Genomic DNA, 19424 nt, shown 5'->3' on the forward strand with positions numbered 1-19424 from the left:
ACATATTATGCCACACACTGTAATGCCGAATATCTATTATACCACACAGTTATGCCACTCACACCATTTTATGCCCCACAGTAAGGCTTCTAATTACTTTTAAATTACATGCTCATTGCCCCTGTTGTGCCGCTTCTACAGATCATGCACCCATGGTGCCACTTCTACATACAGTTCTGCCTATACATACAATACCCTCTGTGGTGCCGCTTATGCACATAATGCCCACCATGATGCTGTTTATACACATAATGCCCTCATGGTGCCTTTTATACACATAATGTCCCACCGGGGGATTCTGCTTATACACAAAATGCCCCCAGTACAAATAAAACTTTGTGATTTTATACATATATTGCCCCATGGTGCCTCTTATACACATAATCCCCCGGGATTCCATTTATACACATAATGTCCCCTTTTGGTGCCGCTTATACAAACAATGCCCCCTGTGATGCCATTAATACACATAATGCCCCCATGGTGCTGGCAGGGGTATGCGGATGTTAAAGGGTGACATCACCACTAACCCAACCCCTGTGACACTGCTGCCCCATTGCCTATATTATGCACAGTAAGTGTCCCCCTGCCCCTGTATTTCCTGAGCAGCCTGAGGCTCCCAGCCTAGAAGAGCTAGTTTAACTGGGGTAGACTGTGTAGCTGATTCTTTGTGGACAGCCTCATCGTCTCCTCTTGTTCCTCCTCCCCAGCCTTCTCTTCAATATAGTGGAGGGCTATTCTCCTCCTGACGGCTACCGGAGGCTGAGTGCGGATGTTGTAGGGAGGTGTGTGCAGACGGCAGTGGGAGAGTACGTGGTTGGGGATGGGTTTGCAGGAGGCGGCAAGTGTAGGTGTGGACATCCACGGGTGGAGGGGGGTGCGGGTATCTGAGAGCGCTGTGCAGTCTTCTGCGGGTATGGCGGGCGTCAGCGGACATAGAAGGCTGAGTGTTGTGCGGCTCTTTTTGGTGTCACGCACTCCCCTAGTTTTATCTCCACAGGTACCCCAGTGGATTCTACAGGACAAGCGCACCGATGCTTCATGGCAAAGTTGGTGAGTATAGATGAATGGGCTCTGTGTGTAATAAAGTTGTACTGTCAGTGTGTGTGTGTTTATTTAACGATTTGTGCTACTGTGGGACTGCAAGTCCCAGCGGGCCCTTTATTGCCCCACATGCTGGGACTTGTGGTTCTCATAGTCCCTGCATGTGGTGCAGGCTTACTGGGACTCATAGTTCCACAGCAGTATACAATAGATTCTCTATATTTTTACACAATTATCAGCTCGATGCCCAATCGCAAAAAAAAATCACATTTTTGCATCTCATTAAATGTCACCCCATATCTCTGCGTATAGCATAAGAATGTGATTATTTATAATTGTTTACATGTCATTTAATAGTGATCCTTTGAAAACACCAGATACTCAGCAGATGGCACTTGTGGTATAGAACGCATAGGTGCCGATTCTGTGGGTGCTTGAGGGCCTGAGCACCCACGGAAATTGATGAGCACCCACCCGCTCAGCAGTGACCCACTCACCCCTGTCCCACTGCACTCCCCCTCCCTCGTCGCTGGCACAAGAACTGTGGGGGGATTTATGTACCTGCACTGTGGGGGCATTTATATACCTGCACTGTGTGGCCATTTATGTATTTGGCACTGTTGCCATAATTTGAATATTGGAGACAACTGTGCTGCATAATGTAAATCAGTATTATTTTGTGTCCATGCCCCTTTCCCATGAAGCCACTCCCCTACTATATTTTTGGCTTGAGCACCCACCAGCAAAAACATAAATCGGCACCTATGATAGAACGGATGGGCAAAAGTTTATACTTATGCAATTTTTGTTCGCATCAAAAAAGCAAAAATTACTGTTGTATTAAGCTGAAGCTGCTGCAGCAAGTACAGCAACTCTCTAGATATCCACCTTCCCTTTCAAACCACATCAGGACAAAAGCTGCTCCAGCAGCCAGAGCAAGTCTTCAACTATCCACCTACCCCTGCCAACCACAGCAGAGCACGAGTTGCTTCAGCAGGTACAGAAAATCTCCCGAACCATCAATGAATAAGAAAACAATCAAGAGAAAAATTGGTACTCTTTACCTAGAACGGCGACCATCGTATGCACTAAAAAACGGGTGCGATGCGATGGCCGCGATTTCCCATAGGGATCAATGTTAAAAGTCAGATTGGACGCGATTTTAGTGTTCAATGCCTCAATGCCCGCGATTTTTCCATAGGAAACCATGTTAAATGGGCCACAGAGCCCAAGTAGTCACCCTAAAGTCTGAAATGGCCCCCACAATTGTTAACGCCACCCCACGATCAACGTGAACCCGAAGCGTGGCGAGCGGCGGCGGTACGCGTCCTCCGACATTTTCATACCCCCACTATCCACGTCGGCGTGGAGTTGAGAATAGAATAGTGTGGTGAGCGCAGCGAGCCACCGAGTCCGAAGCGTGGCGAGCGGACGCGGATACCTTCACAGTTATACGCGTCCCCTCGCGGGCTTCCCAGGTGTCCATGGCGATGCGGATACCTGTGAAGCCCGCGAAGGGACGCGTTTACCTGTGAAGGTATCCGCGTCCCCTCGCTGCGCTCGCCACGCTTCGGGCTTGCTGCGCTCGCCACACTATTCTATTCTCAACTCCACGCCGACGTGGATAGTGGGGGTATGAAAAGGTCGGAGGACACGTACCGCCGCCCCTCGCGGGCTCGCCACGCTTCGGGTTCACGTTGATCGTGGGGTGGCGTTAAAAATTGTGGGGGCCATTTAAGACTTCAGGGGGACTTTTAGGGCTCTGTGGCCCATTTAACATTGTTTCCTATGTAAAAATCGCGGGCATTGAGGCATTTAACACTAAAATCGCGTCCAATCTGACTTTTAACATTGATCCCTATGGGAAAATCGCGGGCATTGCGTCGCACCCGTTTTTTTATGTGCATACAATGACCGCGATGCCCGCGATTTTTTGCCCGCGATGCTAATCGCGGGCGCCGTTCTAGGTAAAGAGTACCGAAAAAATAACTGCCTAGGGATTGATCTCAGATGGATTTTACACTGATATCTACAGTGTTCGATTCACAGACAGATCACTCCGCTTATTCATTTCAGTCAAAAGTTTTGTAAAGTGAAATTGTTTTTAATTTAATAGACCTTTTATAGGCGCACACACAACAGAAACAGCATGGACTATTATGAGAGCACCCTTAAGGGCTCGTCCAATTAAACCTTTCTTCAAACTTACTGTAGGTCATCCCTTACGATGATAAGGTAGCTAGTTTGAGAGTTATAGTGGAACATCCATACATACACACACAAACATCGTTCAATTATACTTATGTAGATTTGGGGTAATTTCTTAAGTACGCATTCTGACATTGGTCCTTGAAAAGTTGGATCATGCAACGGGTTTGGCAGTGTCTCATATAGACATAAGTACCTCCCTTTGAGGATTTCTTTTTTCACAGTTTTCTTACATACGCATAAGTGTTTCTAGTTAGCGAAGCTAGAACAGCCATAGCCCAGTCACAGTATATTGTAAAAGATTACGTTTAAGATTAAGCTAAACCTCTTAAACAACTTACTCTTACTAAAATGGAAAACCATATATAGTATAACCATATGAAACTTTTTTTTTTTCTTTTAACAGTTGTGGACTGTTAATAGTTAGAGAGATAGAGACACTACGGCACTCCTGCTTTTGTCCAATAATTCTACAATAATTCTATATGTTGAAGTTGCTTGGGTGCCCTCCGTGGGTAAGGTGTTCCCCATATAGATGTAGAAATAACAGCGGCACTCACAAGTCTTGTTCAGTTGCAAATATAAAATACTTTAATCCAACATGTTGTCATTAATCCGTCATCAGGGAGCAAAGTACAACAAGTATCACACAGGTATATATGCACAGAAGGACACATCTGTGTGATACTTGTTGTGTGTGTGTATATATATATGACGAAGTCCAACGGTGACGAAACGTGTTGGGCGTGGCTTAGACTCCTGACGTGACTGACGTCTCTGACTATTCGCTTCCAGCAGCGAGTGAGAGGTCCCGAGGTTTTGTGGTGTTACGTCCCTGGATACAAGCGTTCAAGTGCGGCGGTGAGAGCGGTCTGCCTTGGACGCTGTCCTGATACCATCTGACGTCCCCTACCTGTTCCATCCTATCGGTTGATGTACCCCGTTTTGCTGGCAAGCTGATTGTCCTATATCTCGATGTATGTGAGCATATGTACTTGAGTAAATTTTATACCTTCATTATACTCACTAGTGCGCTTTTTTCCTTTCTTCCACAAGTACTGTACTGGATTCTTTGGTGAGGATCTCCAAAAAAGCGGCACACATCAAGATACCACCTGATCCATTGATAGTATCAGAGGACTGTTTGCGCTGGTATTTCTTTGTATCGTTCATATATATATATATATATATATATATATATATATATCCATCCATCCATGGATGAAGTATAGACTGTGGGGTACAATAACAAGTAGAGGCACTCCAGCGGACTTGGTGAAATACATTTTTTGGGGGTTTTGGGGCTACAGATGTCCGTATTCAAGGTGTACAATATAATATGATATTGTACAGCTTAAAGACTGGGCAGTTTGTAGCCCTGAAACATTGTATTCTTTGCACAGTAAAGATTTATTTCACCAAGTCCATTTGAGTGCCTCTACTTGTTATTGTACCTTGTACCCCGGTGTGTGTATGTATATATGTATGAGAAGCAGGTGGTGTCACAAGCACAAATGTCCACGGTCAATATTTTTACAGCTTAATTAGACCTGTGTAGGTCGAAATAGTCACTTTATGTCCACAGATAGGACCGCAGCCCCACTTTAAAATATCTCCCCTGGGGATGCCTTCCTGGTTTAAAACCTTGCTGTTTGTGTCTACAATTTTTTATTGTGAACCTATCCAAAGGGTGAGAGTCTGGTTTCTTACCTCCTCTGTTTTTAAAGTTTTATAAGAAAGTTTATCCTTGAATAAAACTTTTTTGCACTATTTTGTGGTCGTGTCTGGTGATGAGAGCTGAAGATTGGCATTCGGAAAAAAGGATTGGTCCTTCACCATATATGCAATCTATTTATCTACCTCATATGTAGACTAACAAATTTGGTATGAAGTATGGCATATCACTCTCTCTCTCTCTCTCTGGTCTTGCAATCCTGATTTGCTACTAAATGACCGCGGGAGGTGCCGGGCAGACACCAGGACACTTGCAACCTTTTTACTGCACCATGCACCTTTAGAGCACTTCAGAGCAAGCCTAGAAAAACACTTAGAAAGTAAGAATGTGTTTCTCATACCCCGGATCATGACACCCTAAAGTTGTGGGAAGTTTGTGTGTAGGGGGTTAGGGGTTTAAAATTTCCATACCCCCACTTCTAAATTTCTACTTTGAGCACTGGTGCACATAATATATTAGACCCCATCACACAACCAAGTGTATAATGTGGCCCCACCCAAATGCCTATATTACTGGAATTGATCAATTATAGTTCTATCAGGGCCCTAATAGAGATAAAGTAATACTATATCCCCAGATATATAGATTATCTTTTGTTCGGTTCTAGACAATCGTTGATTCTCCTATTTGAACAACATAATAGCACATGAAGCCCAGTAAAATTCACGTTTGTTATTAGCAAAAGTAAGATTCATTTCTTGGATGTTAGGTTGCACCTGGAGGGGAACAAACTCTCTACGTCAATTTATGTGAAAGAGATGGATAGAAATACTATCCTAAGGCACTAAAGTTGTCATCCAGTGCCCTTGAGACATGGTCTTCTGTACTCCCAGATGTTGAGAGTCAGGCATATTACAAGTGACCCTTTACAAGTTAAGGATTTGAATGACAAATTGAAATTTGAACATCGAGGCTACCACCGTAGTGACAATATATATAGGATTCACTGCGCTGGAGTGAAAAAAAGCAGCTCAATTTTTTTGTTAAAAATTTAGAACAATAAGGGGGGGATGAGCGCTCATCCCCCCCTTATTATTACCACCGTAGTGAATTGGTTAGTATTAAAAATAAGGTTTTGCAAACACCCAGAGAAGTAACATTAACCCCTTACCGACACAGCCTGTTTTTGCCTTCCTGACAGAGCCCTTTTTTTCAAATCTGACATGTATCACTTAAGTGGGGATAACTTTTTTTGCTTTTACTTATCCCAGTGATTTTGAGATTGTTTTCTCGTGACACATTGTACTTCAAGTTAGTGGTAAATTTTGGTCGATACAGTCTGTGTTTTTTTGTGAAAAATACCAAAATGTCGTAAAAAAATTGAAAATTTTGCAATTTGCAAAATGTTAAATTTTCTGCTTGTGAGACAAATAATCATACCACTCAAAATAGTTAATAACTAACATAGACCATATGTCTACTTTATGTTTCCATCATTATTTCAACCTCCTTTTAATTTTTTTGGACACTAGGAGGCTTAAAATATGAATAGCAAATTCTCAAATATTCAAGAAAATTTCAAACACTGATTTTTTTAGGGACCAGTTCAGTTCTGATGTGACTTTGAGGGACTTGTATGTGAGACACCCCCATAAATGATGCCATTTCAAAAACTGCACCCCTCACAGTATTCAAAACAGCATTTTGGAAGTTTGTTAACCCTTTAGGTGTTTCACAGGAATTAAAACAAAGTGTAGGTGAAATTTGAAAAGTTCATTTTTTTTGCAGATTTTCAATTTTAATACATTTTTCTAAGGAACACAGTAGATTTTACTAGAGAAATGTGACTAAAAATTGATTCCCCCAATTCTTTTGTTTTCATAAATATCCTATATGTGGCCCTAGTGTGCACGTTGACCAAACCACAGGCTTCATAATAGAAGGAGCACCTACTTGATTTTGGAGCCTCCTTTTTATAAGATTATTTTTTTAGGCACCATGTAGGTTTCTAGGCACCATAAGATGCTAAAAGTTAGGAACCCCCCCACAAGGGACCCCATTTTGCAAACTACACCCCTCAGGGAATTCATCTAGGGGTATAGTGTACATTTCAAACCCCCAGGGGTTTCACCAATTTTGGTACAACTGGGCTGTGAAAATGAAAAATTACATTTTTTTACACAAAAATGCAGTTCTGGCTCAAAATTTTTCATTTTCACAAGGAATGAAGGAGACAAAGCACCCCAAAATCTGTGCCCCAATTTCTCCCGAGTACGGCAATGCCTCATATGTGACCAAAAAATACCATTTGGGTGCATGGCAGGACTCAGAAGGGAAGGAGTGATATTTGGATTTTGCCGCACAGATTCTGGTGGAATGAATGGTGGGTGCTATGTCGCATTAGCAAGACCCCCGAAGCACGGTGAAATGATGAACCTAATAATCCATAGATGTGTGGTATATTTTAAAGCACTCCTTCATACATAGGCCGGGTTTGTCGGGGCAAGTTTCGCAGTGGAAAATAGTTTGCTTTCGTATTCCCTTTTTATAGCAAACTTTGCACCTTTTTTGTGTCCTGCCCTTTTTTCCAGTGGAGGGGATTTCGTTAGGAAAATGCTGCCCTGATACAATACGGGGGCCAGTACTAGAAGTACTGGGGACAGTACTAGAAGTACTGGGGCCCTCTGCCTGCTGGTTCCCAAATATTAGGCCCTTTATGACTTCCTCTTGAAAGTGCATAAATGTCCCCATCTGGCTGGTAGAACGGAATAGTACGTAAGCGTTATACAGTGCCATCTGGATGATATACACGGCCAGCTTCTTATACCAGATTTTTGTTTTCCGCAGGGCACTGTACGGCTTCAGTACCTGATCTGAAAGATCCACTCCGCCCATGTACTTATTGTAATCAAGGATACAAATAGGTTTTGAGGTGTGGGTACAGGGACGGAGGTGGTACTGTCTCCGTGAATTGTTGTCAGTATAAGGACATCCCTCTTGTCCTTATATTTGACCAACAACATATTTTCGGTGCATATTCCCCTGCTTTCACCCTTTCTCAGTAATTGGGCAACGTGCGTTTTTGGGAGGCCTCTTTGGTTCTTGCGCATAGTACCGCAAGCTGCTGTACCTCTTGAACCAAGGGCCTTAAACAGGGGGATGCTGGTGTAAAAGTTATCCACATAGAGGTGATAACCCTTATCCAGGAAGGGGTGCACTAAATCCCAGACAATCTTTCCACTAACACCTACGAGGGAGGGGGGGCATTCTGGCGGTTCAATTCTTGTGTCCTTCCCTTCATATACCCTAAACCTGTGGGTGTACCCTGAGGTACTTTCGCACAGCTTATACATTTTTATGCCATACCTTGCCCTCTTATTGGGAAGGTACTGGCGGAATTTAACCCTTCCTTTAAAATGTATAAGTGACTCGTCTACACAAATTAATTTTTGGGGGATGTACATCTCAGCAAATTTGGCGCTGAAATGATCAATGACCGGCCTGACTTTAAATAGCCGGTCAAAGGTGGGATCATCTCTGGGTGGGCACTGTGCATTATCGTTGTAATGCAAAAATTTAAGGATCGTCTCAAAACGAGTCCGGGTCATGGCCATACGATGAAGTGGGGTGCTGTACAGAACATCTGTACTCCAATATTGCCTAATTTCTGGCTTTTTAACTATGCCCATATGTAACACCAGACCCCAAAACGTCATCATCTCTACTGCATCTACAGGGGTCCACCTAGCAAATGATGACGTGGGGTTTTGGGCAATTAACTGCTGGGCATATAAATTACTTTGGTCCACCATTAAATTTATAAAATCATCAGAGAAAAAGACTTTGAAAAAGTCAATTTCTTTGAGGCCTGTACTATCAAATTGGATTCCTGGGTTGGCCAAAAACTCAGGAACCTGGGGCTCAAAATTGTCTGGTGGTGGGGTCCATACGAGATCAATCATTGGGGGGGGGGTCTCAGCTGCTCTACGGGGGCGTCTTTGAGGGGGTCCCTCATCACTAGAGGAGGAAGAGGAGCTTAAGACAAATGCCAATTCATCGCTTACTTCACTGGCTGTGTCAGTGTCAGAGGCAAGAAGGGCATATGCCTCCTCCGCTGAAAACAGTCTTTGCGATGATTGGAACATTTTTATTATTTTTAAGTGTAGTGTATAGTGTAGGGGGGGGGGGTACAAACTTTATTTCAACACGGGGGGGTATGTAGTGTGTATGTAGTGCTTTAACACGTGTAAGTTAAAAGAAAAAAAAAAAAGCTCCTGCGCCAAAAATTGAGCACAGATGTTGGTCAGTAACGTCCGTCACTGATCAGCGCTCAGCGGGCACAGGACACCCACAAAAGCACCGTGGGTGTAAAAACAATTTAAAAAAAAAATCCCACAGCACTCTCCAAAAAAAAAAAATTAAAAAAAACTGCTGATGAGGCAAAGGCAACAGAAATTTGATAAAAAAAAAAATATTAGATCAACCCTGTGCCAAAAATGCTGATCAGTGATGTACGTCACTGATCAGCGCTCAGCGGGCACAGGACACCCACAAAAGCACCGTGGGTGTAAAAACAATTTAAAAAAAAAATCCCACAGCACTCTCCAAAAAAATTTTTTTTTTAAAAAACTGCTGATGAGGCAAAGGCAACAGAAATTTGATCAAAAAAAAAAAATATTAGATCAACCCTGTGCCAAAAATGCTGATCAGTGATGTACGTCACTGATCAGCACTCAGCGGGCACAGGACACCCACAAAAGCACCGTGGTGTAAAAACAATTTTTCATTCATGCCAATGGTGGTCACTGGGACAGTGGGTGTGGGTGGAGCTTCAGCTACAGGCACCAAATAGAATAGAGTTCTTCAAGTGCAGCCCAGGCTCCTCCTCCTCCACGCCCCTACAGGCTCCAGTTGTTTCTTGGTGCCTCAAGGCACAGGTACCATGAGACAGGGCTCCGTGCCCTGTCTGATATTTTCATTTTTATTTTTTAATTTTTTTCTTTTTACACGGAGACAGCGTTACGCTGCTCCCCTGTGGCTGGCAGCGGCGCGCTGACTTGCATAGCCAGACCCGCCGCTCTCCTCATGACACGGAGGACGCCGCGCTCCACCACAGGTAAGCGGGCCCTCCATGTGAGGTGACGCGCGCACCATATCCAGTGCGCACCGCTAGCGGTCGAGTCACCGGGCGGGGTGCAGCCCGGGTGACCCTGGCAGTGGCACCCAGTCTTCTCTGCGCGGCCACTAGACCACCAGGGAGCCGTACTGTGGAACGCCATTTTTGTTAATGGCGCAGGGCACTGATGGTTCCAGGGGAGGCGGGGCCTTGATCCACAGCTCCCCGCCTCCACGCTCAGAGCGGCATAACGCTGGTTTTCCCGCCTGAGCTTAGCTTCCCCACGCCCCAGCAGCGTTCTGAAGACGCCATTACGCGGGACTACACTGTGGGAGAAGTGCACCGGAATCCCTGCTCCTCTACACGCTACAGGAACAGGTTTTTCAGCAGCCCTCTGTACCTCAGTATTTCCTGAGAGTCAGAGAGGATTGTGTCTTATTTTCTACTGTCATCCATCTGTATACCTTTATAGTTTCAGAGGGTGTTACTGTCCACTGTATTTATTGTTATCAGTGCACACAGGGCCTGTCTGTGTTAACATGTCACAGAAAAACCCCAAAGCAAAGCCAGCTAGGGAATCACCTAAACTGCATGCTTATACATGCACTAACTGTAAGGAGAATTATTCCTCCATACAGGATCAAGCTGGTTTGTGTGAACGCTGTTCTGCACAAGACTCCCTGGGGGGCCCCTCAGTCCCAACACATGGGGAACCCAGTTGGGCTTCCACTCTCTCAGCAGCCATGAAGGAGTTAGCAACTCAGTTAGCTGCAAACAGAGAGTCTGCTGCGCAGCCATTGCCAGCTCAGCCTGCTGTTGCTGCATCAGAGCCGTCCTGGGTACAAGGTTTGTCCTCCTCTGTTCAGGATTTAGTCCAGGTGTCGGCTTCTCTGCAGTCTGCATTGAGGGCTCCACCTAAGCGCAAAGCACAAGCCCCTTTAGCCTCTAATCAATTAGATGCTGGGGATGACTTGGACGACCAGGTGCGGGTCGACACAGACGATGATCCTGACATAGATGATGTCGACATAGATGAACCTGACAAGGAGGAAAGGATGACCCAGTCCAGAGTAGACTCCTTGGTTAAGGCTGTAAGGATGTCTCTCAATATACAGGACACCCAGGCCACAACACCTGACACACTTCTTTTTAAAAAGAAAAAGAAGGAGTTGGCTCTTTTTCCCTCAAATTCAGACTTAAATGAGGTTTTATCTGAGGCGTGGCAACACCCTAACAAAAAGTTTCTAGTGTCCAAACGCCTGATTTCCTTCTTTCCGTTCGCGCCAGCGGACCGTAAGAAATGGGAGGAGCCTCCACAGGTTGATGCTCACGTGGCCCGCCTAGTTAAAGCCACAACCCTTCCCATCCCTACAGTGGCCTCTCTTAAGGATCCTACTAATAGGAAGATTGAGCACTGCCTAAAGTCTGTGTTTTCCAATGCTGGTGTGTCAGCAAGGCCGGCTATGGCTTCAGCCTGGGTGGCAAAGGCAATTGCAGCTTGGGCTGACTCCTTACAGGAGCAAATATCCTCAGGTACACGTCGCTCTGAATTGTTGTCAACGGTGGACCTTATTAGGGAAGGGGCCACATACCTGGAAGAGGCAGCAATAGATGCAGCGGCCCTCTCCTCAAAAATTTCAGCCTCTTCAATTGCTGCCCGGCGTGCACTGTGGCTGCGCACTTGGAACGCAGATTCTGATTCCAAAAAGGCATTAGAAGCCCTGCCTTTTTCAGGGGAAGTACTGTTTGGCTCTGAGCTGGACAAGATTGTAGCCACCATTGCTACGTCCAAAACAGCTTTTCTGCCTTCGGCACCAGCTAGGCCTAGATCTCAGTCCTTTCGGACCTTCCGTCCACAGGGGAGGCCCAGGGGTCAGCCTTCATCAAGGGCACAGCCCGCCGCAAGGCGTCCATCCGCTCCCAAACCCAAACAGTCCTGGGCGGGTCGCCGTCAGGCTCCTAAACAGGCCGACAAGCCCTCGGCATGAGGATCAGGCGGCCCACCATCCACACCAGGTGGGCGGTCGCCTGTTGTCTTTTGCCGGGGTTTGGCAGGCCACTACCACCGACAGGTGGGTGAACACAATAGTGGCACAGGGTTACTCCCTCTCTTTTCAGGGGCGTCCGCCATCTCGGTTTTTCACAACAGGCATGCCCCGGGAGAAGGACAGAGCGGCTGCTCTGACCAGCTCCATTCACTCCCTGCTGGCAGCAGGGGTCATAGTACCTGTCCCACTTTCTCAGCGAGGAGCAGGTTTCTATTCAAGCCTGTTCCTAGTGACAAAGCCGGACGGGTCTTTCCGGCCCATCCTCAACTTGAAGGGCCTGAACAAACATCTCTGCGTTCCCAAGTTCAGGATGGAGTCCCTCAGGTCTATCCTGCAGGCTCTGGAACCGGGGGACTTCATGGCATCCCTGGACATCCAGGATGCCTACCTCCATGTGCCAATTCGGCCGGACAGCCAGTGCTACCTCAGGTTTGCAGTCAAAAGCAACCACTACCAGTTCATAGCCCTCCCCTTCGGGCTGGCGACAGCGCCACGAATCTTTACAAAGATTATGGCCACCATGGCGGCGGCCCTGAGGGCCCAGGGCATTCGGCTTCTACCATATCTGGACGACCTCTTAATACTGGCTCAATCCGCACAGACACTCCAGTGCCATCTGGAGCTAACGGTTTCCCTCCTGCAGACCCACGGCTGGCTCATAAATTGGAAGAAGTCCTCAACAACCCCATCACAGCGGATGGTGCATCTCGGAGCCGTGATAGACACAAAAACCCTCAGGGTTTACCTGCCGGAGGACAAGTGGATACTCCTCAGAGACCTCCTGAAGCTCTTCCTGAAGCAACACAGGGTCTCTGTGCACTTGTGCATGAAAGTCCTAGGCAAGATGGTCTCTTGTTACGACATGGCGGAATTTGCGCAGTTCCATTCCAGACCACTGCAGAGGGAAATGCTGCGTCACTGGAACCGTTCCCAGCCAAGCCTAAAATCACAGACCTTTGTTCTGTCCAGGCTGACACGTCTGTCGCTCACATGGTGGCTCAGTCCTCTGAACCTTCAAAAAGGGCGCCAATTTGTCATCCCTCAGTGGGTGATGTTAACGACGGACGCCAGCCTCCGAGGGTGGGGAGCTGTTCTGGCAGAACACTCCTTCCAAGGCCGTTGGTCAAGGGAGGAGGCGCTACTCCCAATAAACATACTGGAGCTAAGAGCCATCCTGTTAGCCCTCAAGTCGGCAGGCCCTCTGATTCACTCCAAACCGGTGAAAATACAATCGGACAATGCCACTGCGGTGGCATACGTCAACCACCAGGGGGGGACCAGGAGCCTAGCTGCCATGAGGGAGGTAACATCCATTCTGCAGTGGGCAGAACATCACCTGTTAGCTTTGTCAGCGGTACACATCCCAGGGGTTCAGAACTGGGAGGCCGACTTTCTGAGCCGCCAGGAGGTACAGTCAGGCGAATGGGGGCTCCACGAGGATGTGTTCCAGGAACTAGTCAACAAATGGGGTCTCCCGCAAATAGACCTAATGGCCTCAAGCGTCAACAAAAAGTTACCCCGCTACGGGGCTCGCTCAAGGGACCCACAGGCATATCTGGTGGATGCCCTGTCGGCTCCATGGCCATTCTCCCTGGTCTACATTTTTCCCCCAGTGGCACTGCTACCAAGAGTCATCAGGCGCCTCAAGCAAGAAGGGACCACAGCAATCCTCCTGGCACCAGACTGGCCCCGCAGAGCCTGGTACTCAGACCTTCGGGAGATGTCTCTACAGCCACCTTGGAGGCTGCCAGCTCGTCCGGACTTGCTAGTACAGGGCCCATGCCTTCACCCGAATCTAGGCAGCCTAGCTTTGACGGCGTGGCTCTTGAAACGGAAGTTTTAAGAGAGAAGGGTTTTTCTTTACCGGTAATAAAAACCATGATAGCGGCAAGGAAACCGGCTTCCTCCCGGATCTACTATAGAATCTGGAAGGCCTTTTTCATCTGGTGTGCAAAGAAGAACCTTCCGCCTAGGGAGTTTCGGCTTTCCAGGATCCTGGCCTTCTTGCAGGCGGGCCTGGATTTGGGCCTTAGGTTGTCCTCCTTAAAGGTCCAAGTTTCCGCTCTCTCTATTTTGTTTCAACGGAAACTAGCAAAGAGGATGGCTATACAGACCTTTCTACAAGGCGTCCTTCACATACAGCCTCCCTTTGTGCCTCCAATCCAGCCTTGGGACCTCACAGTGGTTCTCTCAGCACTACAAAAACCACCGTTTGAGCCTCTAGAATCAGCAGAGCTCAGGTGGCTAACATGGAAAACAGTGTTCCTGCTGGCTATTTCTTCAGCCAGAAGAGTTTCGGACCTGTCAGCATTATCCAGTGCATCACCGTACCTGGTGTTCCACCCGGACAGGGCAGTCTTAAGAACAAAAAAGGAGTTCATGCCAAAAGTTGTTTCCAGTTTTCACATAAACCAGGATATCGTTGTTCCTGCCTTCTCCCAGTTGGAGGACTCCCCAGAGTTACGCTCTTTGGATGTTACAAGAGCTTTAAAAGTTTACGTTAATAGGACTCAATCCTTACGCAAGACAGAGGCCCTGTTCGTGCTCTATGATGCAAACAAGAGAGGTTGGCCGGCAACGAAGCAGACATTGGCTCGATGGTTGCGGCTAACCATAAAACAGGCTTATGTATCTGTTAATAAGCCAGTTCCATCCTCTATCAGAGCCCACTCCACGCGTGCGGTAGCAGCCTCTTGGGCGGCTCATCAGGGAGCCTCTGCAGAACAGTTGTGTCGCGCGGCCACTTGGTCCTCTCCACATACCTTTCTAAAATTTTACCATTTTGACACGTTCGCCAGGGCAGATTCTGCTTTTGGGCAACGCGTCATCAGTGCAGCTCAGGTGCGTTCCCTCCCGTAAAAGGGACAGCTTTGGGACGTCCCACTGTCCCAGTGACCACCATTGGCATGAATGAAAAAAGGGGATTTTGGTCCTACCTGTAAAATCCTTTTTTCTGAATCCATGGTGGACACTGGGCGCCCGCCCTCGCACACTGATCTACAGTAATGGGGGTCGGCTTACACCTTCCTGAAACTTATTCTTCCTTCGGGTTGCTGGTTTCTTTCCTATTTCTCTTCCTTTTCCTGTACCTTGCGGGTAAGCTGTTGAACAAACTGAAGCCTGTAGGGGCGTGGAGGAGGAGGAGCCTGGGCTGCACTTGAAGAACTCTATTCTACTTGGTGCCTGTAGCTGAAGCTCCACCCACACCCACTGTCCCAGTGTCCACCATGGATTCAGAAAAAAGGATTTTACAGGTAGGACCAAAATCCCCTTTTAACCCCACAGCACTCTCCAAAAAAAACAACCTGGTGATCAGTGATGCAACACTGATTATCAGTGAGGGGCAGCAGGCACACAACTGTGGGTGCAACCTGACAGGGTATATATATAAAAAAAAAACCTGCACCCCAAAAAAGGTGCTGATCAGTTAGTTTATACTAATCAGCACAAAAGGGGGGCAGCAGATACAAAATTATATCACACAATTTCTGACACAATGACGCTGCTGCAGCAGCAGCAGCAGCAGCAGCAACACTCGCACCAGGAAGTCACAGGAGCTGGCAGCACGGATGCCACCAGCGCTGATCAGGTCAGTATAGGGCACAGATGGGCACGGAGACCGCTCTGCACGCTGTTCCTGACCGGAATGGCGGCTACAGAGCTGTCTCCGGTATTTTCTATGTGGTGTAATGGCTGTGATTGGTCCGTCCGTACTTAACAGCACCAATCACCAACGATCCCTGTGTCACCGGCGAACGTTATTCGCCAGTACACAGAAAACGCTGTAATTGGCTGTTCACATTGAACAGCCAATCACAGCGATCGCCGATGGGCGGGGGCATCGCTGCCCCCCCTGGGCAATGAGGGAAGATGTCTGCTGTCAGGGACAGCAGACATCGTCCCTCTGTCACCGCGTCTATAGACGCGGTGACAGTTAAATGGCATGACGTACATTTATGCCATGTGTCGGGAAGTACATCCCGACCATGACGTAAATGTACGTCAAATGTCGGGAAGGGGTTAAATCCCTCTGTGAAATAGGAAGCAACAACTTAAAACACAAAACGGGGTAAGAGTCTCTGGCCCATTATAACCTCAGATAAGGAATTGCCCAGCCTTAAACTACAAATCTTACCAGCCTATAAAAGGAGTCCTAATTTAAGCATGCTGCTTCCATCTGGAGACACAATTTTTCTGGTTAACTGAGCGTACCATTGAATATCCATTTGGAAGTGACACTTTTCTAAAAAAAACGGCTGTTTTAAAGTGATACCCACCAATAAGTGGATAGTCCCTACATTCGATATTGGGTTTGTCCCCTGGTTATTCTGGAGCCCTCTGTGTGACAAGGGTTTTTCACACAGAGTCTGATGACTTAAGCCTTTTACATTGTATGGTGGTTTTAAATTAATTTCGTCTGAGATTTTTAGACCATTTGCATTAACTTAGATCCAGATCACCCCTGAGGATGTCCTAACGGACGAAATGCGTAGCGTCGCATCTGTGAAATTTTCTGTGTAAACACCTTCCGGTGTTGAATCTTGTATTGGATCTAATATTTTATTCTTTGTAAAAATTGTCATGTGTAATGAAAAGCTATGTACTAATAATCTGAATAAAACCTGCTTTTTAATTCTGTGTAATTCTTCAGGTGAAAATAATATAGGGTGCACATCTATTCTCCCCTTTCTCTTCTATATATATATATATATATATATATATATATATATATATATATATATATATATATATATATATATATATATATATATATATATATACTACTATATACTAAACACTACTATATATACATATACTACTATATAATAAACTAGTAAGCTCGCTCAAAGTAAATGCTTCAGAAGGTAGTCTGCTACCTTGTGATTGTCTCTGTGTTTGTGCATGTGTGACAGAGAAAGAGATGTAGTTTCACTCACTGCCAAGAGATGGCAGTGTTTTGGAGACACACAAATGGACACTAGACATATACTGTATATAGATGATAGATGGATGTGTATATGTACAGTATGTTCTACTGGGCGATCACTGGAGGACCTGAAGTTCGGGAGCCTCATCTCCCCCCCCAGGTTTTGGGTCATGTTATCCCTGACATCTGCCACGCCATCATCTTGGTGCTGAACGCCAACCCGAAGCGTAGCGAGCACAGCGAGTCCGCAAGGGGCGGCGGTACACGTCCTCCAACCTTTTCATACCCCCACTATCCACGTCGGCGTGGAGTTGATCTTAGATAGTTTGGCGAGCGGATGCGAACCTCATGGGGCTCGCTGCACTCGCCACGCTTCGGGCTTGCTGCGCTTCGCCACTATCTAAAATCAGCTCCACGTCGACGTGGATAGTGGAGTTATTAAAAGGTCGGAGGACGCATACCGCCGCCCCTCGCCACGCTTCGAGTTGGCGTTCATAGTGGGGGTGGAGTTCACAATGGGGGTGCATTTAACATTGTAAGCACCCATCTGCATCACATGCCACTATATAGTATGCGATGCGATGAGATGTATAAGATGCAGTAAGATCAAAATCGTGGGCACCATGCTAGGAAACAAGTACCGAATTTTCTTTTAAAACTGCAATGTTTTGCCAAAATGGCACTTAGAAATGACATAAAAAGTTCTAAAAATACTTATTTTTTAAAAAAAAATAGCTGTGCAAATCCAAATGTTAAATGTGTTGCCACGGACATGGCATATACTAAAGACAAAAAAAAGGGGTATGGGTAAAAACTGGAACCAGACAGAACACCAGACTGGAATGGCTCCATTCATCAGTCTCTGTCAATCCTGAGCTTGTTTCTAGTCCAGGGGGTGTCCCATTCGGTGGGGCTGCCTATGACACCTGTCACCAGGGAGAGATGGAGGGAGATAATAAAGCCTCCCTGTATGGTTCGAGGATGTTGTAAATGCTGGATCGGTTCGGGCTGTACAGGGATTCTTCAATCTTAACTTCCCCATTTCCATGGTGATAGCTATAACAGGTACACCCCTCATGATGGGAAAGTCGTCCAGACCAGAAAGTACAAGCTCTGGAATGACATAGATTGATGACTGATCCGGTTCCAGTTACATAAAAATATGTAATGTGTTACCAACATGGCAAATAGATATTACATAAAAATAGGGTTTTAAAATAATTAAAAGAAGCCTAAAAAAATTTAAACTGAAGTATGTTCTCCTCTGCCACCAGCATAGCAGAGTATATGCCTAAGGAGTAGGTGGGGCTAGGGTTGGGTGGGCTGGATAGCCTGGCTTTGGGTGGGCAGTATAGGCTGAAAATGTAGGTGCCGCCAGAGACGTTTCACCATCTTCAGGCTGCGCTGGTCCAGCACAAATTCTATTAAGGGGTAGTACCAGAGCATTGTTTTGTACACCTATGCTGAAGCTGGTCCTGACTTTTTTCGATTCCTCTATTTTTTTGTGCTCTTTTAGGAACACAATCCTTACATTTTCAAATTTATTTTTCAGCTCTGTTTTCGCATAAAAGGGGCAGCTGTATTCACCAAGATCCTCCAAAGCTGCATTATGCCGCACTTTGGGGGGGATTCAGGTTCACTTGCAAAGTGCATTTGGTTTGTTAATAAACATATCCATGTCAAAGCTGTCAGTATTTGCCCTGCACAGAAACAAAATAACTCACCCAAATCTAACTATCTCTGTAAATGTTGCATCTGCCCCACCTGCATTGCACATGGTTTTGTCCATTAGCAAACCAAATGTGCTTTGCGAGTCTGTTCGGGACAATATTCCCTGCAAAATAGTGAAATATATAAGTGTCGTCTAACTGACTCAGTTTGGGTCCATATATTTTAAAATAATTTTCATTTTTGAAAAATTCAGATATAAAATTAATACTAAATATATGTTATTATTAAGCAATCTGTTTTTCTGTTAAATTCGTTATGGTATTATCTTTTTTTAGGTTAGGTGGCCACCTGTAATTTATAGAAAAATTATTATTTATTTTAATAAATTGATATTATAATACATATTTGTGTTGGATTGGAAATTAAGACCCTCATGCACCCAGAATATAAGCACATTTTTTTTTGTTTAGATTTTCCAGAATTGGTGACCTGCGTTGTGTAAGTTCATCACCGAATTAGGTGTGATTTCACAGTCACACCGCAATTCTGCTGCTAAAAACTAGATTGAGAACCAATTATATAAATTGATGAATATTGTGCTTGAATCATTTACTCAGCGCCTAATTGTGTGGGGATAACCTCAAGGCTACTACTTTGCGAGTGAACCTGTTTATCGAAGTACCGCTTTGCCTTGATTTTCCACAGGCAATCGTGGTCCCGATAGCACTCCAAGAG

This window comes from Crinia signifera, chromosome 6 (genome assembly GCF_055691185.1).
Source record: "Crinia signifera chromosome 6, ASM5569118v1, whole genome shotgun sequence".
NCBI lineage: Eukaryota > Metazoa > Chordata > Amphibia > Anura > Myobatrachidae > Crinia > Crinia signifera.